Source organism: Artemia franciscana, unplaced genomic scaffold (assembly GCF_032884065.1).
Source record: "Artemia franciscana unplaced genomic scaffold, ASM3288406v1 Scaffold_3046, whole genome shotgun sequence".
Classification (NCBI taxonomy): domain Eukaryota; kingdom Metazoa; phylum Arthropoda; class Branchiopoda; order Anostraca; family Artemiidae; genus Artemia; species Artemia franciscana.
Window position 1 is genome coordinate 1 of NW_027063750.1, and position 26,912 is coordinate 26,912.

The 26,912-nt window shown below is 34.2% G+C and overlaps 1 long non-coding RNA gene and 2 other non-coding genes across 3 annotated transcripts; 1 reads left to right on the plus strand and 2 right to left on the minus strand.

Moving 5' to 3' along the window:
- Positions 1-1,607: 1,607 nt before the first annotated feature.
- Positions 1,608-26,912, plus strand: LOC136043117 (uncharacterized). Its single transcript, XR_010621550.1, has 3 exons — positions 1,608-1,892; positions 14,861-15,068; positions 26,809-26,912. It is a non-coding gene; the product is annotated as an uncharacterized LOC136043117 (long non-coding RNA).
- LOC136043118 (U1 spliceosomal RNA) lies at positions 14,913-15,076 on the minus strand. Its single transcript, XR_010621551.1, has one exon. It is a non-coding gene; the product is annotated as a U1 spliceosomal RNA (small nuclear RNA).
- Positions 15,663-15,856, minus strand: LOC136043119 (U2 spliceosomal RNA). Its single transcript, XR_010621552.1, has one exon. It is a non-coding gene; the product is annotated as a U2 spliceosomal RNA (small nuclear RNA).

Here is a 26,912-nt window from a genome sequence, read left to right on the forward strand (position 1 = left end):
GACCAATATATGCTTTCTTGTTGAAGTTGCCAAAGCTGTATTTTTGTATGCGTTTTCTTCCCTAATGGATTCATGTCCTTTCACAAAGCCCTTTGCTTGGATACTATCAGAAGTCATCATCAAATAGTATGTTTTGATTTCTCGACCTAAAAAAAAGTTAGGTCGCTTTACTGGCCACGACACACAATCATTTTCAGAAGCCATATCATCCTATCTCCGCTTTCTGCCCTCGGAGATTCAAAAGTAGTAGCCACAACATTCCATCTCTGGCTGTTGCCCTCACGGATTCACAAGCAGCTTCTGAAAGAGAGTGGTAAGCCTCTGTTTCATCCCCACTGTAGCGTCTGAGCTGAAAACGAGCATCACATATTATTGCACTCAGAAATTTGTTTTTACTTGTGTAATTTGACATTCTTCTGCTAATCGATACTTAGAATCGATTGGCTAGATTTTGAACAGATCTTTTGCATTATGACTTTGGTTTAGGAAGGCTGAAGAGACCAATGATGAATGTGATAAAGCTTAACTTGTGTGACATCTCTTTTGAATTGAACTCTATCTAGTTATCGGTTCTTCAATGGCGATCAAGTAACAACACGAGTTCTTGCAAAACGGAACAATCAGTGTTGGTTATATAGACTCTCTGACCTTGGAACGGAAGTTCATTAGCTTTGAGCTCCAGCATATTCGATTGCCTCTTAATAAAGGGAAGCCTTGCTCTTGTAGAAGGCTGGAACTTGTCTGACTGTTTTTATACAACCTGACATTAGTGAATACCTTGGCCACAATTTAATAAATGCCACCAGATACTTTGGATGCATCCCCTACGATAAGGTGCAACGTATGGGTAAAGCAACCGAGCCTCTTAGGACCTCCTATGTCATTTAGTTCTTTGATTCTCGTAACACGTTCTTTGTCTCTTTCATTTTTATCGTTTCATTAACGATATCATAAATAATAGATAAATGATAACAAATCCATGATTGGAAAATACATCGTTATAAATCAATACATTGTAAGAAATTATTTATGCAAATTCATGACTGATTAATTAATTAATAACTAAAATATTAATAATGAAACAAATGAACAAGCAAAGTATTTAAAATTATTTTTTTAAATAAATAAATAAATTATTTATTAATTAATAAAACAGCAATAAATGAATAGTAAAATAAATGAATATGCAAGATAACTGAAAATAGGTTAGATAATGAATTAATGTGGCTTCGGAAATGCTGATAATAAGAGTTCCGCGTTGTAATAGAGAGGATAATTGGTCCGCCTATTAAGGATGATTAATGCATTTATATATATATATATATATATATATATATATATATATATATATATATATATATATATATATATATATATATATATATATATATATATATATATATATATATATGTATGTATATTGATAATTATAAGAATTAATTGGTATAATAATTGATATTGTTATTCCGAGGATAGTCATGATGTCGATTATTATCTTATTTTATTATTTGATAATATACTGTTATTTTGAAAGTCTGTTGGAGAAAGGAGCTATTGGCGATGAAAACAGAGACAAACTAGCGAATTTAGTGAAAAAGAGTCTCTATTAAAATTTCCTTTTGAAAAAATACGACTATTACGTCTTCACCGTCTTCCGTCTTCCATATTCCTCATACCTGAATTTTGAATCTCCATTTCATTAAAAAAAAATGTCGTATTACTGTATTAACTATTTAATATCTCGTTATTTATGTTCAGAACGCTGCATCTGAGATAAGAAAGACGCTGAGCTGTCAGGTAACGGAAGTACGAGAACAACTTGCTGAAGAAAGGAAAAAAGACGAGGCAACTATTAATGATTTAATCAAAAAATTGACATGGGCTAGAGAAAGGTGAGTATTCCAAGAGTATAAAATATGTACCTTATTAAAAAAAAAATGTATGTATATTTGCCTCATAACAAAATTACTGCAAGTCAATTTATTTTTATATGCTTTTGGTTTTGTGTGTGTAAAATTGTGTTGTGTGTGAAGTTTCGTGGAATGAATGTGGGAAGTTGAATGGAATTCATACATGTTACTAATGGACTTAATCTCATGTAAATGATCCATTTATAAGACAAGCCTGTATACGGATGTTTTTGCCGTATGATAAATAGCTTTCTCATCAAAATAAAAAAAAATTAACAAAAATTTAAAACTATCGCACAAGGAGTTACTTTAGTAATTTAACTAACTATTTAGTTACTAACTGTTAACCTTATTAATTTAACTGTTTAATTTAATGAACTTTAAGTTATTAAATTAACTGTTAACAATTTTGCTATTTATTTTTATTCATTTTTGTTATTTATTTCTTTTGGGTTTTGTCTGTTTCGCTGGGCATTTTTGGGCTGAAAAATCTCTTCGTAGCTAATCTATCTAATATGGGTTGCTTATCCCTAGTAGCATAATATTTTCAGACATGAATATATAATGAGTCGGAAATAATAGGCCTGAGATTAACTCTGTAGAACTTCGACTCTTATTGACAAAACAGCATCGCCAAGTGCTGAAAACAATGTTGTGACCAAGATGGGTCCAGGTTTGCACATAGCCTCCGTCTAACTGGAGGTCCCAGGGACTTCTTGTCTTCCGGTTCTAAACCGGCTTAAGCGCTTCTGTGTAGACTTAATAAAATGTGTTGGTCCTTTTCCTGCACAGGTTCTGGAACCCTGTTTTCCTGAGGCGAAAATAATTTCAATGATTTAAAGAAAAAGAAATCGCAACTTTGAATGTTACAACGTTAGAAAATAACATTCGTATCGACATTTTGAATGACGAATTCTGACGCTTTGAACTGGACCTATTAGGAGTTTCAGAAACTCATATCCCAGAGGCAGGAAATTTCGGTTATATTTATATGCTCAGGCAGGAAGGATGGGTACATAGACAGGGAGTAGGGCTCTTGATGAGTAAAGAAGCTTCTTAGTCTTGCTTAGGTTGGAAATTTGATAATAATAGAATGCTAGTCGCTCTCTTTATGACCAAAAAGTACAGGGCATCAGTCTCTGTAGTATATGTTCCTTTAGAATTGAGTAGAGAAAATAGGAGTGACTCAAATGAGTCTTACTTACAGCTACCGGAAAAAATGGACAGTGTCCCGGGTAGAAAATCAATGTTACTATTAGGAAGTTTGTGGCAGTCGAAGATTTGCGCTTATAGCTTGTAAAATATATTCAGTCATGCTTTTACAAAAGGTGACAGCCATTGACCCCCTCTCTCTCTAAGGTAAACTTTATCTGGAAATTGTTCACCTTTAAATTTGTTTTCTTCGAAAGTTTCGTGAGGTGTACTTTATGGACCAGCACGAATCAAGGTGTCATAAAGTCATTATCCCATTAGTGTTCTCCCTAATTTTTTTTGTCCAAACCCTCCCCTCGCAGGGGCCCTAACTTCCCAAGCTAGTCACTTTCCAAAACTAGTCATTATATTTATTTACCACTTGCGAATTTAACAAAAATATTAACAAAAAAATCACAAATTTTACCTGATCAAAAAAATCTTTTTGGCTCGTAACACGAGAATTTTTTTGCAAGCCTTTTTTGTGCGTAAGAAGTCTTTTTATAGCTTTTGTTAGCCACCGATGCAATACATGGCTAGCATAATGTGTTTTTCTCACTACTAGATGAGAGGATGGTTCAACTGGCCAAAAGGCAACATATGGAAACTACTCATGCTATGAACACTGCTGCTACTAATGTTACTACTATTACTAATACAACACTACTACTGCTACTACTGCTCCTTCTACTGCCACTGCTACTATGATACTAGTATTATATAGACTAAGGGCATGAAGTGAAAATTGGAGAGAATATAGAGGGCAAATTTGCACTAAACCAAAACACACTATGTGCATGAGGATTGTCGAAGGAAAGTGTCTCAAGAAGGCATTAGGGCACTGAGTTGTAACTTCCAAGAAATACGTAAAGAGGAAGAATATTTGACCAAAAGTCAATATTTGCACACTATTAACACTACTGCTAATACAACAACTACTACTACCAGTGGCATCGTTGAGGGGGTGGGAGCATTTGCTCGCCCCTAAATAATTTGTAAAAAACGATCATTTATTAAGTATCCTAAAAACTGTTAATCGTTTTAAGTGTCAAATTTGCTCTTTTCTTTGAGCACGTATTTTTATTTTTAATTAATTCATGCTTGTTTTTAACATAGGGAAAATGAGAAAGAAAAAAAAGGTCCATTACACTTCATAAGATGTTCCAAATCAATCTTTTTCCAAAAATACTTCCTTCGAAACGTTATCACCAAGCAAAAATGTGAGCCTAGTTAATGGCAAAATTGAAAAGTGTTCTATGCTTTCTGTTTTGCCATATTTGCTCATGTCAATTTTTCCCTAATATTTAAGGTGCTTTTACTTCCTAAAATATATCAGTACAAGATTAGATTATCTTGTTATAAATCTTTCAGAAGCGGAAATGAATACACCCTCCACATCTGCATATAGGACAAATTTAAAGGCAATCATTGAAGAATAAGAAGGGCTCATCAATTGAAAATTGAAAGTTTTAGTTCTTTTTAAGAGCAAAAGGGATCAGAGGGCAACTAGCCCCCCCTAAAGGCCTCTTTTCCCTAAATGCACCTGATCACAATTTTGCGATAGCCATTTTGTTCAAACTAGTTTAAAGATCAAATAAAAAAAAATCAGATGTCAACACAGCCCCTCCAGAGTCCGGGACTAATGTTGTAAGTTTTGACCCTGGGGCAGATAAGGTTTTTTGTAAGGTTAAGTCGTATATAATCAGAGGTGGCTTATTCGATTGGGAATTGAAATTTCTATGTACCCTTTTAAGATTCATCAAACGTGTTCGGCGGGAATACACTCCCCCCCCCCCCAACTTCTTTTCCCAAAATGTATCCGATCAAAAGTTTAATACACCCATTTTGTTCCGAATATTCCAAATATCAAATGACAGAACTTCGAGGTTCACATAGCCGCCACCCCCTAGAAACTCCAGGGGAAGGGTTGTAACTTATGCCCTTGAGGCATTTAAAGTTATTACGGAAAGATAGTCGTATAAACTGCGGAGGAGACTCAAATGACTAGAAATTGAAAGTTTTAGTAGTGATCCGATAGCAACTAGCCTCCCCTCACGACAAATCCAATCAAATTTTGAGAAGGTCATTATGTCCAAAATAGTCAAGAGGTGAAGTAATTAAAATAATTATTCTTTGGGGGTTGATAAAAACCTCCTAGAGCCCCTAGGGCAAGGGCTGTAAGTTATACAAGCTGTCTATTGTTTATATGTAAGGCTCTTATCGAAGGGGTAGTCGTATAGACTTCGAAAAACCTCTTTCGATTAAATTGAGAGTTCTGGATCCATTTATAAGTCAAGAGTAATCAAAAGGTAGGCAGCCCCCCCCAAGCCTTTTTTCTAAATCCTTTCAATCAAAATTGTATGTTAGCTGTTTTCTTCAAAGTTGTCCAAATATCAAATAGCTATGGTTCGGGTTTAGAACCCTCCCCCCTCCCCCAGGGCTGGGAAAAGGACTGTAAGTTATACTGGCAGCTCGTTTTTAATATATAAAGCTTTTATGGAGGGTGTGGTCGTATAAACTTTGGATGAAGTTCATTCGATCGGAAATCGAAATTTATTATGCCCTTTTTAAGAATCAAAATGATGTAAAAGTAACAAGCCCCCTTCCCTTGTGTTAATCCCCCCAAAACATCTAATAAGAATTTAAAAACAGCCATTTTGCTTAAAATAGTCCTAAATTCCCTTTTTTATGGAAAATTCCCCTCCTTTTTTTGTGTGTATTTTCGGTATTATTAATTTTAGGGATGTAGAGATGGTGCGCCTCCGTCCATTCTAACTTAAAATAGTCCTAAATTCAAATTGCTATAACTTAGAGGTCGAGAAATCCTCCATAGTCCCCAGTGAAAGGATTGTAACTTATGTAAGTTAGCCATTATTAGAATACAAATTTTTTGTAGAGGTGGTGGTCGTATTAACTTTGGAGCGAACTCATTTAGATGAAAGTTTTTATTTAAGAGTAAAAAGAGATCAATGGGCAATCAGCCCATGTACCACTTTCCCAAAGCGCATCTGGTGAAAATTTTAAGATTGCTATATTGTTCAAAATAGTTCAAAAGGCAAATAAGTTTGCTTCCAGATTTGAACCCCACTCCCTAAGCCCCTCGGGCTTTTAGATTTTTTTATTTCCCTTTTTTATGGAAAATTCCCCTCCTTTTTTGTGTGTATTTTCGGTATTATTAATTTTAGGGATGTAGAGATGGTGCGCCTCCGTCCATTCTAACTTGAGCGTTAATATCTGATTCGGTTTAGTCCCACAGTGTTAGATTGTAAAAATTTTATCTGGTAACAGTGACAGCTTTACCATTTGATAAAATACTCAGCAGGGGGAGGAAAAAACCTCCCCAACTAGCTCTACGTCTGTGCCAAAGGCTATATTCATTGAAGTTGAGATCTTATCGTGGCACTTCACGCCAGAATTTAAGAAGCTTCATCTTTTCCACTTAATGTTTAACAAGTGAGCAGTTTTGTCACCTTCGACCAAAAGTAAATAAGTATGGAACGATTTTTGCGCCAGTCAAGCTTTTGATAATAGCGATACATTCTTTTCGATTATGAACAACATGTTCATATGTTTTTCAGGTAAAAGAGTTTAGAATAGTATAAGACTCATAATAACGCGGATTTGAGCAATTCGGATACGGCTTCTCTGTATGGGCAGAATCACTTTTTATGGGACAATTCTCAACGATTATTTAGACCCGAAAAAAGTAAGACAGCAAGACAAAGCTCAACAATTCTGTTTAAGGGATCTCTGAACCATTACAGGGTTTTCAATACAATTTTACCAGCACTTGGAATCTATAATTCGGCCAAAGAATACATTCATAATGCGATTGAAAAATTTGCTAATTTTAACTAGTTAGGATGGAGAATTTTTACGATATAAAATTTTCAAGTTTATTTTCCTATGCAGTATCTTTTCTACATAACGAAAGATTTATAAACAAGCTCTTAAATTAGCGTAACCAAATCTCGCCCTTAACATTGGATAATTGGGCTTTGAATAAATCTTGTTTATTAACGGGCATTAAATGATTTCGAAGGTTAGAAATCGGATGAGACAAGGAGGTTTGTCTTTTTTGTTGAAAAATGGAATAAAATTTGAAGAAAGGGATGACTTATGCCTTTGGATTGAAGGGAAGGTGGAAATTTTTTCTGTGGAAATTGTATTTGTTGAGAATAAAACGATAGTAATTTGTTTGGTTTATAAACCACCTAGCACTCCCTCGGTTGAGTTCCTTGATTTATTTGATGATTATTTATGTAAACTTCTGTCTGTAAAAAATGAATGCATAATCATGGGTGATTTTAATTTTGATTTGTTATGTCTGAATAGCTATAATTTTGAGTTTTTTAACTTGATGTTATCGCATGGTTATTTTCCAATGAATCGCCTTCCTTCTAGAATAACTGAACATTCTGCTACTCTTATTGATAATGTGTTTCTCCCTTCAAATTTAGTTCCTGATTCTTATTGTGATATCATGATCCATCCGGGATCTGACCATCTTCCTGTTTCATGTACGATAAAGCAACGGATCCCGACTTGTGAAAAGTCTAGGCGTAAACTTATAAGAGATCTTCGGCCGGCAAATTTACATGAGTTCCGTGAACAAATAAGTGTAATATCGTGGGAGAAAGTGTATGAAGAACCGGATCCCTCGCGTGCCCTCAACAACTTTCTTGGGATAATTACTCCGATATTTGAGTCTGCTTGTCCCTTGAAACTTACTAGGAAAAAAGAACGAGATATCCCCCGAAAACCCTGGATTGATGATGAAGTTGTTGAAGCTATAAATGCTCGTAATGCTTGCTTCTTTAAAAGTTTAAATGACTCATCTGAAGAAAGTAAAAATGAATATATTCGTCAACGAAATTTAGTGAATAAGTTAAGACGTTCAAAAAAAAAAAAAATATTACATCGAAAAATTTAATGAACAAAAAGGTGATATGCGGGGCACTTGGCAGACCATTAACGGCGTGATTAAAGGCACAGGTAAACATTATGGCCTCATAAATGCAATCACTGTCGAGGGTGTTACAGTGACTGATAATCAGCAGATTGCTGACGAATTTGGTAAATTCTTCTCTGGTATTGGAAGTAGAATCAGGGAAGACACTTCTCACGGAGACCCAGCGAAAAGTGACACGCTCTTTGAAGATAATCGAGGTGAGCATCATAAATTTCAATTTGAAAAAGCGTCAATTGAAGAATTAACAAAAATTGTGAAGAATTTAAAGTCAAATGCTGCTGGTTTTGACGGTTTGAATCTGAAAGCATTCAAAGTAGTTTCAGTGTATCTACTACCATGTCTTCTCTATCTCGTTAACCTGTCACTTGAAGTCGGCCAATTCCCTGAAGCGCTTAAGCAAGCAAAGGTCCTACCACTGTTCAAATCAGGCAATAAGCAAGATATGACGAACTATCGACCTATAAGCTTGTTACCACTATTCTCAAAGATATACGAGAAAATAGTACATCGACAGCTGTATGAATATTTAGACAAGCTCGGAATATTAAGTGAGTCACAGTTCGGTTTCAGAACTAAACATTCAACTGTTCATGCGGTATACCATCTAATGGAGTGCGTTAATAGTGCCCTAGAAAGGAATCTTATCCCTCTTACTGTGTTCATAGATTTTAAAAAAGCATTTGATACCGTTGATTTTAATCTTTTATTAAGTAGGCTAGCTTGTTTGGGAGTCCGTGAGAAGTGTTTGGATTGGTTTAGGTCTTACTTGCATGGTAGGTCCATCAAAGTTATGATAGATGATGTGGTAGGGAAACCCTTCAATGTGAATTGTGGAGTGCCCCAAGGTTCGGTATTAGGACCTTTACTGTTTCTTATATACGTGGATACAATGCGTTTTTACATTCCTGGTGCCGTAGTTACATCATTCGCAGACGACATAGCTCTTACAGTGATTGGGGAATCTATCGAAGATCTTATAGAGATAACTAATGTAGCTTTGGAGAATTTATCTCAGTTCACAAAGCATAGTTTTCTTGCAGTGAATACTGAGAAGACTAATTATATGATATTTAGTCGTATTGGTAAAGTTGTAAACAACTGTCATAGTATTCTTTTACAAGGTGTTTCCATTAGTCAGGTTTTTCAATGTAGATATCTAGGATTTTATTTTGATGTAAATTTTAGTTGGATTCATCATTGCAAAGTTTTATCTTCAAAATTGGCTCGCGGAGTCGGTATTTTAAGAAGATTTCATAATTTTTTTCCTCTACATATCCTGAAAGCAATTTATTATTCAATTGTCCATCCTTATTTAGTGTATGGTTGTTCATTGTATGCAAGCAATTTTTCTAGTCATGTAAAAAGGGTCCAAATTATGCAGAATAAGGCAATTAGAAGTTTGGGTGAGTATCTTGCGTGTGGTAGTACTAGAGATAGTCTTGGAGATTTAGATATTTTGAATATTGATTTTATTAAATCTCAACAGATTTTAATTTTTGTATACCAGGTTTTAAATGGATTGTCTCCTCAATATTTTAGAAGTTTTTATCGATATAATTCAAATTACCACGATTATTCTACTAGGAGCTCTGATCAGCTGACTAGTGAAATCAGGCATACAACGCGATCTGGGTTTATGATTAAACATGTAGGTGTTGTTATTTGGAACTCAATTCCAGAGAGTGTTAGGTGTTCTGAAAATCTTATGTTATTTAAAGTAAGAATAAAAAATTATTTTTTGAATAAATTATAAATTATATTGTTTAAATTTTTATCCCTTTTTTTTTCTTTTTTTATGATGAGAGATGGCTGTTTAGAGATTGTATAGTGTTTCGTCTTTTTTTTTCTTTTTTTTTTTTTTTTTTTTTTTTTTTTTTTTTTTTTTTTTTCGTATTTCTTTGATTTTGAATGAATAGTTATGATTCCTCTGTTGTAGTTTTGCTGCTGAACAGGGACATTTTAGGTCCCTAAATTGAGCAGTATATTATTGATTGTAAGTGCAATTTTAGTAATTTTTATTTGATGAAATAAACGCATACCTACCTACCTACCTACCTAAAAAAATTAAATATTTCTGCTGACGTGAAATAACAAGAAAAAAAAAATCTCACAAAATATATTATTGTTTTATAGTGAGATACAGTCTAATGTAAGTTATAAAAGACATAAATTGGACGTAACTTGAGTTGGAATTTTTTTCGTATTTGGAACTGGTTTAATTGAATTGCTTGGTACAAAGGAAATCATTATGGTTAGGGAGGTAAAAAAAAAAATGTTGATTGGCTAAATCTCTACATTAGATGAATTTGATTGGGAGCAGGCCTTAGGTTAAGTAATTCGGCCGATGCAAATTAACGCGACAAATATTTTTTCAAATTTTGAATTAGGGACCGTCAAAATTTGATTATTAACAATTTGACTAGATACTTACACGACACCTATGGAGGGCCGGGGGGGGGGGGGGTTTATGGCCCTTACTGAGGTTTTTTCAAATGTATGAAAATGCTTTTTTAAACTGCTGAGTTGTGGTAGTTATTTGCCTTTTATATAGTATGAAATTATATTGGCTTGAGAAAAATACTAAAAGAAAAAATAGTCTTAACCTCAAAGTTTATTATTAATTAATGCACATTTTAAACTGTTTATCAGTAGCAAACAATTTATATAATAAATTAACAGTCTTTAGACGTCAAATTTGGTAAACAAAATAATTAAAAGTTTAACTTAATGAAACTTAATTTAATTCAAATAAACTTAGTTTAATTAAATTTGAAATCAAGTGAAAATTTAGTTTGATTAGAAAATTTATTTAAATAACTAATGGGATAAATAATAGCAAAAGCGAGGGTTCTTAGTTTATGATTTTGAAAGAAAGTGGACGAGAGATATATTATAAGTATTGTCTTGTTCATTTTTATGTCTAACTATATCAAACCCTCTGCTCAATATCTCGTGGCTGAGGCTAGTCTCAATGCTGGGCCTAGTCGTTGGTTTATTATTGTTATTTAGCCTCTTCCTTGCTGCTATTCAGTTGTAATATAAGGGCTGTCTTGAAATTGTGTCTGTTCCGTCTTTTATCTTATGAGTTCTTCTAGTTTTCTAGCATTGTAAATCTCAAATTAAGATATAGTGTCTCCATTGCAATCCTATCCTTGCTTAAGATCTTAAGCCCATTTTCATTCCATTGTGATTTTTTAGGTTATATTAGGGCCGTATCCAGGATTCTTTTGTTTTTGGGGGGAGGGGTGTCTTATACAAGGATTTTTCGAGGAGGGTACACGTAAAATAAACTCAATAGCTTGTTTATATTCATTTTTGTTTCCTCTATACGAGTCAGTCAAACATTTTGGGGAGTAGAGGGTTTCGAGCCTCCTAGCCCTCCCTGGATATAGCCTTGGGTTTTATATATATACTTGTTCTTACTTATGAAAACTTACCTGTATCTTATAAACTATATACTCTAAGATGTTTAATACATTTACGAAATAAATGAATAATAAAATGACATTATTTGTGTAATTTTAGAAGCCCATTACCAATTAATTAGTCAGGGTAATTAATATATTCTGGAATTAATTACGCAAGCGCAAGGTGAGCCGGGAACAAGAATAGTAGTTCTAAGTGGTGAAAACTTTCCTTGGGTCTATAATAAATCAAATAAAAAAAAACAAATTAACTGAAAGTAGGGAGCGACATTAAAACTTAAAACGAATAGAAATTACTCCCTGTATGAAAGGGGCTGTTCCCCCCTCAACGCCCCGCTCTTTATTATAAAGTTTGATTCTCTTTCTCAATTCTATTTTATAAAACGGTAAACAGCTTTAGCGTAAAGAGCAGGGTGTTGAGGAGGGAACAGTCTGTTTCAAACACGGAGTAATTTCTGTTCGTTTTGTTTTAATGTCGCTCGTTGGCTTAGTTGGCAGTCAATATTTTTCACGCTTGTACTTGGAAATACGTTCGAAGTGAATAATAAGTTCAAACACCACTTGTTTGTGGAATTGTTTTTCCGCTACGTAATTTTACCTTTACGGCCTATAGTGACAAAAACTTAAAAATACATTTAAAAATACCCCCTCTAGTGAGGTTGTATCTTTATTACACGCGTAGGATGTACTTTCAATCTTTGAAAAAAGCAAAACAAAAAAAATTATTAACTTAATCTGTAGGTCAAAAGAAACCATTCCGTTTTGAAAAAGTTCAATCCCAAACCAAACACAAGATTAAGATAGTGGTCTTCAAAAGGTAGCCAACGTTTTATGGAGAAAAAGGGATAACAGTTAAAAGCACCCATCTTCAGGAATCATGGACGCCGGGTGTCACGTGCCAAGCGTGGTGAAAGTTTGTAAAGCAAGACGGAAGCTATGCCAAGCGTGGTGGAAACTATACTAAACATGGTAGATCAATTCGGCATATGTGGTGTTTGGAGATGTACACCAAATGGTGAAAAGTAGGGACCCCTATGGGTAAAAGCGGATTTTTCTTGTCGAATATTCAAAGTTTCTTCAGGTTGCACTTCCCCCTCCAACCAATATAAATTTTCTAAAATGGTAATTTGTGAAATCGGAAAAACTAATTATTTTGGTAAAAAGAAAACACTTTCTTTAAATATACAAAAAGACTTTTTTTTTTTTTTTACAAAGACTGATTTATTTCATGAGTCAACACAACAAAGAAATAGATGGGGTAGCAACGAGAGTCTTCAAAATTATGTTGGCCTAACTATTTTACAATTTTTTTTAGGCTGGAAATGCATCCATAGGTATAACTTGGAGGAGAATAGGAAATAAGCCTAGTGTTCCTTAAAAATGCATTATATCCATTATATGCATTATATCCTTAAAATATATCCATTAAATATAATGGATATATCAAAATATATCCATTAATTCAAAATTCAAAATATATCCATTGATCCATTGATATATTGATAATGCATATATCATTATATGTATTATATCCATTATATGCATTATATCCTTAAAAATTAAAGATTAGATTTTTCTTTATTATTAAGCATTATTTGGGTTAGTTAGAAGGTGAAATTCGATATTCCAGTAACAAAGTATACTTCTGTACTGGAACGCGGAAAGTTTTCGCTTGCTAGCTGCAGTTTTCAAGTTTTTATTAAAATCTATTTGACTTAAATCAATAGAGGAATTACTAATTCTGTTGCAAACTATATTCAAATATTGAAAATATGTTCAATTTATCAATGCAACGTTCTGTGCACAAAGCTGTGAAACGAAATTTAGCAAAATCCATGATTCACACCTGACAAATTTTGAGGTTTGAAGATAAGATCTCGGTGTATTCAATAATAATAAGGGTAAATATTCGTCTAAAAAGCAAATAATAAGATAATTAGTAAATATTCAAATTTGAATAACAAAGTAAAAAGCTAAGTATTGTCTGAATTTCTACAAAACGTCTCAAATTCATTTTCAAATTCATGTTATTCAATAATATAAAATATTACCAATTGAACAAGTCCAAGGATTTAAAATCTTATTATTTGAATTTATTAGAAATCTTATTCAAAAAAGAAATTTGACTATATAATTGATTAACAAATTTATTGATGCCCATACAACATGAAAAGGTGGTGTAAAATAAAAATAAAATAATGTGACTTTAATAGTTAATACATCGCAACTTTAAAAATCTTGCTCATACAAAAGATGTACAGGTAAGAAACTTGCCAGTTTACGAAGGGACTTCGACCTTGTTGACTCTACCACCTCAGGTATCATTAAATAAAAAAAACAAGTTTTTTTAATTGAAAGTAAGGAGCGACATTAAAACTTAAACCGAACAGAAATTACTCCGTATATGAAAGGGACTTTTCCTCTTCAACGCCCCACTTTTTTACGCTACAGTTTGACTCTATCTCTTGACTCTACTTTTTAAAACAGTAAAAAACTCTAGCGTAAAGAGCGGTTTGTTGAGGAGGAAAAGCCCCTTTCACATACGAAGTAATTTATGTTCGTTTCAAGTTTTAATGTCGCTCCTTACTCTTCATTCTTTTTAATAAGGTACGAAAGCAATAAGAAATTCAATGTTAAATCAAGTAAATACGGGCCAAAAATCAGATGATGCGAAAGCATATTCAATGAACAGCAATTCATGGGCAACTTTAATGACATACTACTAGAACTACATCCGCAGAAAAAAACATAAATATTCAGTAATCAGGCCGAAAAATAATAGTAATGTAGCTGAATGGTCGATCAATTAATGTAGCCAAAGGCCCCCCTATTAAAATATTCCAAGAAGCTTAGCGTTAGCGGTAGCGGTAGGAATAGTGGTAGGTAGCGGTAGGAATTTCTAGTTTGATATGTTACCAATGCAATTGACTTGATAAAATGTGTGGTGACCAAGGGCTTTTCACTTTTTAAGACTAGCCTTTGTGACTTAATTTAAATTTCAGCAATTTGATTCGATTCCTAGTTCAATTTAAAAATCAGTATTTGATAATTACGGAGTATTTTCAAAAACAAAATGTATCAGGAATTCAATCAGTTTAGGCAATTTAATTTAGTTATTGCGACTGGTCATTGATACCCCATCATTAGCTTTAATACAAGACTAAGAAAAACAAAATGTGATTATTTAAGACATGTTCTGGAGAAAATTCCAGAACCATTTTCTATAAAGTATACGCTCAACTCTCTCCGTATTATTTCAAACATGTCAGCTAGTCAGGAAATTAATTTCTTCAATAGGGCCCAATGATCAAATTTATTTGGTTTTAACACTATTAATTTGTATACTTATTTCTTTTAAATAGCAAAATTACAACAGAGTGCGGGCTCAAAGGAAAAACCTTTTCAATTTGTGGATAGGAGTCCGCGCGAACTTAATCCCCCACAACCAAAGTTTACGCCGTCGAGTTAACCCCGTTTGGAGTAATCACATGGGTCAGCCAATCCGAAGTGCAATGGAAAGGCCTCACCCTGGGAGCGCCTCCTTCATGATCAAGGCATTTTTCCAGGCAGGTAAGTATAAATTGTTCAAAATCTATGCGCCATTTCATTTTCATATGCAAGCGTCTTGACCGTTTAAATGCAGGTTTACCTTTTTGAGAAAAGAAAATCAGGGGTTTATCACTCTCTTATCAATTTGACTGAAAAGTCGAAACTTTAATAACTGAGAACCCAGTTACCGCTCTACTGAATTTGCCAATTATTTTCTCTCTAACAATCATAGGGGGGCTTTAGTCATTACTACTATCAACAACTCACCGCAGAACCAAGCCACCTGAGGCCAAAAACAATCCCTTCAGCAATTTTATCGAATATTGGTTCAATTTAGATTTCAGCAGTTTATAATTACGAACTATTTTCGATAAAGATGCATGGGGACTTGGATCCAGCTTGGGCACTTTAAATTAATTATGGCGTCTACTCATTGGCTTTTTCACCATTAATGTTTGTAAATTTTATACAATGTTTCTTCTTTTTTTCATAAGGAAAAAAATGATTGACAATATATTCAAGGACTAAGTAACTAACGGCAGGATCATTCTTCACCTTGAATAATGTATTATACACATGATTGATTAAGGTTCATGACCTTTGGTTTCCCCTCGAAAGGTGTGCGCAAATCCTGGGTGTACGTCGATACAGGGCTAACGCGAGAAGGGAGTGGAGGAGCAACCCCAACATCCCTGCGGATTCTAAAAATCAATTTCATATTCTGGGCCCCATGTAGGGGCCGTATCAGATAGTAAGCTGATAAGAACAGATACTACACTTTGATCTTAGCCAAAAGGCCGAGAGGCGATAATTCAACAAGGATTGTCAAAGTTATTGTAAGAATACGAGTAACAAAGTTTGTCACACAATTCATTTCGGTTGCAATACCCAAATAACATTCAACTAGATCTATGTTGCATGGGCAACGTGAGGTGTTGCGGCAACCTTTGCTCGGCTTCGCCGAGTAAAGTGTTGCGAGAGCAACACTTTGGTTTTGTTTCCTCGCTGCGACTAAACGCTGAAGTTGTTAATCTGTAAGGATGCTAGAATACATACTAGGTACACCAACTCGCAAAAGTTGCAAACTCCTCATTGCTAAAGATGATTGTAGCCTTACAGCCGATTATTACTTACAAGTCCCCTACATGTCTTACCACTGGAACCAAATTGGTCTTACCATCAAATACAACGGAAACAAAAAATAGGTACACCAACTAGTAAGAGTTGCGAACCCCTCATTGCCGAGGATGATTATGAGCTAACAGCCGACTGTTGCTTACAACTCCCCTATATGTTTCACAATTGGTATTGGCCTAGTTTTGGTTTCAGTGTGTACCTTACTACTGAAGTTGTCAACCCCTTTAAACTTTCAAACTGGTATATCTCATGAAGGAATTTTTGTACAAAAAAATGGATGGCATATACTTTGATCAGCTTATCAAAAGCTATCGACTGCCGTCAAAAAAAAAAAATCTATCTGTCTTAGTTCAAAAGTTGACTTTTTTGCCGTAGGCCAACTTTCTAACGTCATCACTTAGAAAGGAGCAAAGGATAAACTCTCATTTCTTTAGCAATGAGAGAATTTTTAAAGTTTAAGAGGCACATCTGATACCATTTCTCTACCGCAATCCCAAGTGCGAAAACCGAATGATAAACTCAGCTGAAATCACGAACAGAAATGGGTAGAAACAATAGATGGCAGCACTTTCGGACCCTTGGGAGAGTGCCGCTTTTTTGCTTCTCTAAATTTTTCTATTTATCACTCAAAGAAGATATATTGGCTGTGGGGCAGGGTAACTGTCGCATATATTTAACACTTATAGATTTTAGTCCATCTTCAATTTGAAACTGGTGCCTGCCTGCTTGCCTGCTAGAACGGAGCTTTCCACTCGAAAGCAGAAACATGGTTTGATGAAACGAAAGCTTGGCTGCATAACTTCAGATAGTCCTCTCTGACATAGGCTATACAACTCCTCTTCACTTCACACACTATAGGCTCTGGCTCAAGGACAAGCAAAAACCCTCCTTTGTGGCCCCAGGCAAGAGTTCTACGAAGCTTTCCAAAATGTAAAGTCATATTCATCAATCCGGCCTAAGGTCCATACTTTCCGTAAAAACCGCAGAGGTTAGACCCTTACCACTTTCTAGGAATAAGCTGAAATCGGGGTGCTAGGAACAAAAAAAAAAAAAAAACACGACAAAACCAAAGTGTTGCTCTCGCAACACAATTAACCTATCAGTTTGTCTTTAGATTTTTGTGAACAGTACGAAACATTTCCCATAATATCAAAAATTATCTCAAAATTTAAAATGGTAAATGGAAAATTTTCCAATCAAGACTTGGACAAAATTGTAACTCAAAAAGCCAAAATTAGAAAAGATAACACCTTAAATCAGAGATATATTCTCTTGGCCCTTTAGCCGACAATGATCGGAACCAGCATTGATGAATAACGTTAATTCACGGCAATTATGGGGGTTGGGGACAGAGAAAAGTATTTTTCGAAATCCAGAGAGAGCGATTCTCTTGTTTTTTCACTTTCTTTTACAAAATACCCCAAAAACACCCTTATTTGAAATGAAAATTGTCAATCCACCAGTCGACACCACTGGTATTGATAAAAACTGTCAATTCATGGAAACTAGGGGACAAGGCTGGACCCAGTGAGCTAATCCGCGATATTTTTGTCCGACTTGTTAAAACATAGCGCAATACATTTAAACAAGTTTCCGATGGGTCTTATTTTTATTTATTTATTTTTTTTGTATCCCTTCCTCAAAACAGATTTCTAAACACAGCCCAAGAGGAAAGGGAGAGGAAGCGAAAGAGTATTCTCCAGATTCCAGGGAGGGGAAACTCGTTGTCTTTTCAATTTCTTTAACAAAAATACAAAGAGAAAAAAACAAGCCCTTTTTCAATGATAATACCATGAAGAGATTTTTTTTTGAATCTAAGAGGAGGAATGCAGAAGAAACATCTTGTAGAGAAAATTTCCTTCCCTGAATTAAAGGTTTTCCATATATATGCACTGGTTTTCCATATATGCTACATGGTAACAATGCAAGCTTTATTAAGACATTATTAAATTTGCTTCAAATATGGAAACAAAAGCTGAATTTTAAATCACCTAAGAAAGATACACAGACACGAAATATTGAGACTTTATCAGATAAATGATTGCTTGCTTTATTTTATAAGTATTTGTCCTTTTCATTTGTCATTTACTTGAGTAATTCTATAATTCTATAGAAGACTGTCTTGAAAAATAGATTGCCTTGAAGTAGAATTCTAGTTTTATAGAAGAATTTGATCAAAGCTTATTAAACAACTCTAAAGTTCGAACCATAGAAAATTAGGAGCGTAATTTGTTATGGAGCTGGAAGGGGCAACTGCCCCTCCCTAACGTTGTTTTTCCCCTTCCCCAAACCTTATCCCCCCCCTTTTTGAAATTTAGTTTCTTCCAAAATCTTGTCTAAACTAATATAAACCTATAAATTCAAGCATCTACAGAAACACATCTTCTTTTTTTTGAAGTAACTTTACAGTCCTTTTAGAGTACTAAATAGTACCTCTGTGGTACCAAATGGCTTCTTTTTAGTTTTTACTGCCTTTTCACTTGTTTTTGGAAAAAGGATTCCAACTTTGCCCTTGCATCTCCTTCAAGTTTGGATTTTGACGAAATTACGCCGCTGTAGAAAAGCAAAAGAAAATGAAAAAAAAGTCCTATAAGAAGGACTCGAGCTAGAAGGACTTAGTAGAAATAAAGTACAAGGAGGAGAGTTGCATTCCAAGATGGTGGTATCTTTTGATTTTTCACGGGCAGAAGATCAATCGCCTTATGCAGTTATAGTGTTTATGGATTTGAGTTAGTTTTTTTCAGATTTCTTGTGCAATGCTTTGCCTTTTACTTTTTAGCCTAAATAAATAACGTGGGTATGCTGTACGGATAATAAATCAAGAAACTGTTACTTTCTAAGACGAAACAAAAGAGAACTAAATGTACCTTGGACTTGGCTCTCTTTTACACCATCTAAGGGCTTAAGAAATAAATACAAGAATTGTTTCCATCCAATTTCGTGCCGGCCCATTGGCCCATCACAAAGTCTTCTTCCTCTGGAGACAAAATAGATTTCTGTAAAATTTAGGACGGTTCTGCAGGAAGGCCTACTAAAGAAACAAGGGTCAGTCCTGACCATACCCATTCCTAGTACCAAAATATGTTGCAGAATGCATTTCAGTCATCAACTAATATATATATATATATATATATATATATATATATATATATATATATATATATATATATATATATATATATATATATATATATATATATATATATATATATATATATATATATTTATATATATACATATATATATAGGTATACATATATATACATATATATATATATATATATATGTATACATATATATACATATTATATATATACATATATATATATATTTATATATATACATATATATATATATATACATATATATATATATATATATATATATATATATTAAATATCTAGGTGCCTACCTTTATAACTTCTAATCTAATCAGGAAAAATTCAGGTACAAACTATTTACAAGGTCGGGGAATAGGGGATTTAAACGGAAGTGACCTTAAAAATAGTAGTTATAAAACAACTTACATTGCAGTTTAAAGTAAATTTTGCCTAATAGGCTCACATTGTTTTCTTTTGAAGTTTTATGTTATTTCCTAACTTTTTTATCGCGAACCGTTGGTTAAAAATGTCAAATAATGTTAATGTGAAGAAAAAGAGTAAGCAACCTTTGTATGATTTGTAGCCTATAGCTATCATGTCCAGGGCATTAGACGGGCTGACATAGAAATGACAATCTCATTAAGAGAGTCAAACAGTTTGTGGTAACAAACTGCAATAAGGAGTGACCTGGCTCAATAGTAACCGAAACTCTAAAAAACAAAATTTTTATACCAATAGTTATATAAAAAGAATCTTATTTTATTGTTTATTTTAAATATATAAGTTTCATCACGTTTAGTCTTGCCCATAAAAACTAAAGAGCCTGAGAAAATCTGTCTTATTTTAGAAAATAGGGGGAAACAACCCCCAAATTGTCATAGATTCTAAACAAAAGTCACACCATCGCATTCAGCGTATCAGAGAACCTTATTACAGAAGTTTCAAGCTCCTATCTACAAAATGTGGAATTTTGTATTTTTTGCTAGAAAACAGATCAAGGATGCGTATTTATTAATTTTTTTTCCCAGGGGTGATCGTATCGACCCAGTTGTCCTAGAATGTCGCGAGAGGGCTCAAACGGAAATTAGAAGTTTTAGTGCCCTTTTTAAGTTACAATATCGGGACGGGATATGGGGAGACTTACTACCTTCACAGTCCCTGTGGGATGGGCTGTAAGTTAAAAACTTTGACCAGTGTTTACATATAGTAATGGTGATTGGGAAGTGTGCCGACGTTTTCAGGGGGATTTTCTTAGTTTGGGGGAGGGACTCGTTGAGAGGAGGGGGTAATGTGGGAATATCTTTCCATGGAGGAATTTGTCATGGGGTAAGATAATTTTCATGAAGGGGGCGCAGGATTTTCTAGCATTCTTTAAAAAACAATGAAAAAATAAATATGAAGAAGTTTTTTCAACTGAAAGTAAAGAGCTTCATTAAAAATTAAAACGAAGAGAAATTATTACGCATATGAAGGTTTCACCTCTTTCTAATATCTCGCTACTTACGCTAAAGTATTTTTTTGTAATTTCAACTATTTATTTTACGGCCTTCATGATTCAGGGGTCATTCTTAAGGAATTGGAACAAAATTAAATCTTTAGTGTAAAGAGTGAGGTATTGACGAGGGGCAAACCCCCTCATAAACGTAATAAAAACATAGAAATATAAAAGTTTTGTACATAATTTAATTCCTAAGTTACGTATATTTTTTACTAATAAAAACGTTCGTAAAAAATTTAAAGTTCTAGTTACCTTTTTAAGAACCAAAAAATAGAGGGCGACTAAGTCTTCTCCTCCGCTTCTTTTTTTTCTCAAAAATGTGCGATCAAACAATGAGAAAACAATTTAGCCGAAAAAAAAATTAATATGCAAATTTCGTTTCAAATATTCATGTGCGGAGAGCCAAAATCAAAACATGCATTAATTCAAAAACAAGTTTAAAAAAAACAAGTTTTTTTTAACTGAACATAAGGAGCGACTTTAAAACTTAAAACGAACAGAAATTACTCCGAATAAAAAAGGGGCTGTTCCCTCCTCAACGCCTCACTCTTTACGCTAAAGTTTGACTCTTTCTCACAGCTCTACTTTTTAAAACAATTAAAAAACTTTAGTGTAAAGAGTGAGAGGTTGTGGAGGGAACAACCCCTTTCATATACGAAGTAACTTCTATTCGTTTTAAGTTTTGATGTTGCTCCTTACTTTCAGATAAATTTTTTTTTTTTTTTTTTATTTAATGTCATTACGAGACTGCAATAAGTACTATATATGGAACATGGAAGGCCGCTGGGGTGGTGGGAGGGTGAAGGCTATTTGGTGACTATATAGTAAGCACCAAGTAACCAAAAGTAAGGAAAGCATAGTAGAAACTAGAAACAAACAATAAAAAAAGTGTATGCTAAATAGATAGATAGATGGATAGTTAGTGTATTTTAAAGCCAAATATACAGTCATGAACACACCACAATAACGATCATCATAAAACACTTAAATGAAACACTGCATTAACATAATTCTAGTACTTAATACTTGAAAAAAATTGTTCCGAGGTTTTTTTCCGTTTTTTTTTTCATGGGGGATTTTCCAGGTAGGAGGGGGTCATTAGAATGAACAGGAAAAACGAATAATGTGTCAATTGTCGTCAAAATTTCATTTTTAATTTAGCCTAAGTTTAAATTTACTTCTCTAATTTATCTCCTGTTTGGTTTAAACTTTAATGTTACACCTTGCCTATAGGTTAAATTTTGTGTACGCTATTTAACTTACCTATCTAGAATCCAAAAACAAAATTTTTTGTTTTTGAATATTATTAATGAATTACTGAGATTAATGATTTGATAAAAATTGCTACTGGCATTGACAGTTGTCCTGTCTTCACTATAAAAGAGCTATAATATTTTCTCGGTTAAGTGTTTGTTTTCTTTTTTAATTTCTAGCTGAAAGTCACTGGTTATATCCACTGTAATGGAAAATTTTCATTTTTTTTTAACCCAAGTTTTTTTTTAACCGAAAGTAAGGAGTGTCCTTAAAACTTAAAACGAAAGAAATGATTCCGTATATGAAAGGGGCTGTCCCCTACTCAACGCCCCGCTCTTTACGCTAAAGTTTTTTTTATTGTTTAAAAAAGTAGAGTTGTGAGAAAGTCAAAATTTAGCGTAAGAGCGGGGCATTGAGGAAGGATAGTCCCATTCATATACGATATAATTTCTGTTCGTTTTAAGTTCTAATGTCACTCCTTATTTAAAGTTAAAAAAAAGTTTTTTTATTTAATTTCTGATCGTTTTTTAATTAATACAGGTTTTGATTTTGGCTAGCCGTACATGAATAGTTAAAACAAAATTTACATATTAATTTAACTTTTTGTCTAAATTTTGTCTAATTTCAAAATAACAATTTTGAGAAAAAGGGGGTGGGGAAGGGGGCATAATGGCCCTCCAAATTTTTTGTTTCTAATTTGTTTCTTGTTCTAATTATTTGTTTAATTTCTCCTTTTTTTAAATAATACTGGAAAATCCAGCGCGCTCTTCATGGAAATTTACTTCACCCATGGTAAATTCCTCTGTGGAAAGATCCTCTCACGTAACTCCCTTTTCCCGATCTCCTCCACCACCACCCGAAAAATCCCCCCTGAAAACGCCAGTGTACTTCCCAATAACCAACACGATATGTAAACTATTGACAAAGCTCATAACTTGCTGCCTTTCTGCTGGGGACTCTGGGGGATTAAGTGGTCCTCAAAGAGATAGTTATTAGATATTTTGACTATGCTGAACATAATGGCAAAATGGTAAAAATGAGTGTGTGATGGGGCCTAGTTACCCTCCAATTTTTTGTTCACTTAAAAAGGCACTAAAACTCTTAATTTCAGTTAGAATTAGCCCTCTTACGATATTCTAGGACCACTGGGTCGATACGATCATCCCTGGGAAAAAAATTAAAATAAACATGCATCCGTAATCTTTCCTCTGTCAAAAATACAAAATTCTATATTTTCAAACAGTTCGTTGTTGTGATCTGTAGTAAAGAGCGACGGCTCAATAGTAAACGAAAGTCTAAAAAACTGAATTTCAATGCTAATAGATACATTAAAAGAATCAAATTTAGCCTTATCCATGAAAAGATACGAGCCTGAGAAAATTTGCCTTATTTTGGAAAACAGATGACTTTTAGGAGAGACCCCCTAAAAGTCATAGAATCTTGTCATAGCATTCAGCGTAACAAAAAACCCCACTGTAGAGATTTCAAGCTCCTATCTAGAAAAATGTGGAACTTCATATCTTTTGCCAAAAGTTCGATCACGGGTGCGTGTTTATTTGTTTGTTTGTTTTTTCTTCTTTTCCCAGGGGTGATCGCAACGACGGTAGGGGTGACAGTGGTCCTAGAATGTCGTGAGAGGGCTCATTCTAATGGAAATTAAAAGTTTCAGTGTCCTTTCTAAGTGACCAAAAAAAATGGAGGTCAGCTAGGCCCCCCTGCCACGCTCATTTTTTCCTAAAAGTCAATGGATCAAAATGTTGAGTTAGCCATTTTGTTCAGCATAGTCGAAAAACATAATAAGATGTCTTTGGTGACGACTTACTCCCCCAGAGTTCCCAGGGAGGGGCTACAAGTTACAAACTTTAACCAGTGTTTACATACAGTAATGGTTATTAGGAAGTGTAAAGACGTTTTCAGGGGGATTTTTTGTTGTTGGGGGGGGGGGGGTTAAGGGGAGGAAGCTACGTGGAAGAATATTTACTCGGAGGAATGTGTCAAGGTGGTAGAGAAATTCCATGAAGGGGGCTCAGGATTTTCTAGTATTATTTAAACAAAAACAATAAAAAATAAATATGAAAAAGTTTTTCAACTGAAAGTAAGGAGCAGCATTAAAACTTAAAAAGAACAGATATTGTTACGAATATAAGGTCTTCATCTCCTCCTAAATACCTAGCTCTTTACGTTAAAGTACTTCTAGTAATTTCAACTATTTATTCTACGGCCTTTGTCATTCTTAAAGAATTGGGACAAAATTTAAGCTTTAGTGTAAAGAGCAAGGTACAGACGGGAGGCAAACCCGCTCATATATGTAACAAAAACACACAAATATACAAATTCGTTACGTAAATTAATTTGTAATTTATGTATATTTATTACTAATAAAAACGTTCGTAAAAAAACTAAAAGGTTAGTTACCTTTTTAAGTTACCAAAAATTGGAGGGCAACTAGGCTCCAACGCCCCTTTTTTATCAAAATTGTGCTAACCAAAATATATGAAGGTCATTTAGCCAAAAAAAATTAAGGTACAAATTTCGTTTTAATTATTCATGTGTGGTCAGTCAAAATCAAAACATGCATTAATTAAAAAGCGTTCAGAAATTAAATAAAAAAAAAAAAGTTTAATTACAAGTAAGGAGCGAAATTAAAAATTAAAACGAACAGAAATTATTCCGTATATGCAAGGGGTTGTCTCCTCCTCAATGCATCGCTCTTTACGCTAAAGTTCTTTATTTCTTTAAAAAGCGGAGTTGTGACGAAAAGTCAAACTTTAGCGTAGACAGTGAGGCGTTGAGGAGAAGACAACCCCTTTCATATACAGAATAATTTCTGTTCATTTTATGTTTTAATGTCACTCTTTACTTGCAGTAATTTATTTTTTATTTTTTATTATTTAAATAGTTGGAGATAGGAGCTTGAAACCTCTACAGTAGGGTTCTCTGATACGCTGAATTTGATGGTGTGATTTTCACTAAGATTATATGACTTTAGGGGGTTTCCCTCTTTTTTCGAAAATATGACACATTTTTTCAGGCTCTTAACTTTTAATGGGGAACATTAAATTTGATGAGACTTATATATTTAAAATAAAAATCAAATTCTTATGACGTATATAGCCTACTTGTATCAAAATTCCGTTTTTTAGAGTTTTGGTTACTATTGAGCCTGGTCGCTCCTTACTACAGTTCGATACCATGAACTGTCTGATCTTTCAGTTTCAAACAAAGGCTAAGCTTTAGCCTTATATAAAAAAGATACAAATCTCAGCCTTAAATTATTTTCATGAAGGGCAGTTATGATGAACTAAATTTCTTTGTACGGTGATAGCGACTGCTTGTTTGCAAACGGCTCTCTCGTGTCTAGCAGTTCGAAAAAGAAAAATTTTGGTGAAAGTGACAAATATTTTCAGAAATACTTACAATCCCGTGAAACTGAAGACAAGTTCAAACACTGGCTCATAAATAAACCAAGTGTGATTCGGTAATTTGCTAATGATGTAATGCTGAACTGAGCTACCGTAAGGGAAATAATGATTTGACGAACCATGCTATGTTGAAAATTCACAAGAAAAATTTGGCCATTCCGAAGAACAATGCACGTATTTTCCGCAGGGAGAACATTCCATGGGGAAGGAGGTTTCCAGGGATGAAATTTTGAGGGGAAATTGTACACTTGGGTGATTTGCCAGAATTCCTAAACAATTTTTTTATTTGTTTTAACTTTCTCATTGTTGACCCATTCTTACGCGTGGAGATGTTAAGGGTAAACAGTTGATGACTGTTTTCTACAATCACCTAAATTCACCTCCTTCTCTAGATCTTTCTCGTCTTGTGCCCCTAACTGTCCAACCAACAAGACAGACACGAAAGCACACAGCTCGGTCCAAATATCCCCATGAGCCTCTTCAGTCTGTTAATGAGAGGTTTGATGTAGCGTTGATGACTGTTTTCTACAATCACCTAAATTCACCTCCTTCTCTAGATCTTGCTCGTATTGTGCCCCTAACTGTCCAGCCAACAAGACAGACACGAAAGCTCACAGCTCGGTCCAAATATCCCCATGAGCCTCTCCAGTCTGTTAATGAGAGGTTTGATGTAGCGTCGATGACTGTTTTCTACAATTACCTAAATTCACCTCCTTCTCTAGGGCTTTCTCGTCTTGTGCCCCTAATTGTCCAACCAAAACGAAAGCACACAGCTCGGTCCAATTATCTTGAGGCTGGTAAGCCGAGAACAAAGTACTTGAAGAGCAGCTTCATCCGAAGTTGCACCTCGGTCAAGGATGATCTTCCTGAGGAAGTTACCACAAAAAGTGTCTCTATTGACTCTTTCAAAAGAAGATTCAACAATCATCTAGAAACCTCGATAAAACACTACCGAAAAAAAAGGAATTTAATCATACCTAGCGCTGCAAATTTAGGAACAAAGAACGCGGATTTAGGAACAAAGAACGCAGATTTAGGAACAAAGAACGCAGATTTTGGAAAAAAGAACGCGGATTTAAGAACGTGAATTTAGGGACATATTAACTGAAAATTAGCAGTTATAACATAGATTCAAAACAAAAATAATGTTTCTAATCTACAGAAGTGAATTATGGTAAGCGTTTACTCTCTTTGAGAAAACACAATCGTCTTAATATGCATCTAAAACAATTCAACACAATAGTAAGGAAATGGGTTAAACGTTTTAGACGCAGGAAGAGGAAACGTTAAAGTCATAGAAAATCAATAAATGTTATAAAGTGCTAAAGTAAGGAATGCTTCTCTTTTAGGGCCGTCAAACCCCTTAAATCTTCTTAACCAGGAAATGGACTTACCTGAGTGTGCCCGAAAGAAGGAGGTTCTCCAGAAGTGGCAGCAACATTTAAGAGAACAT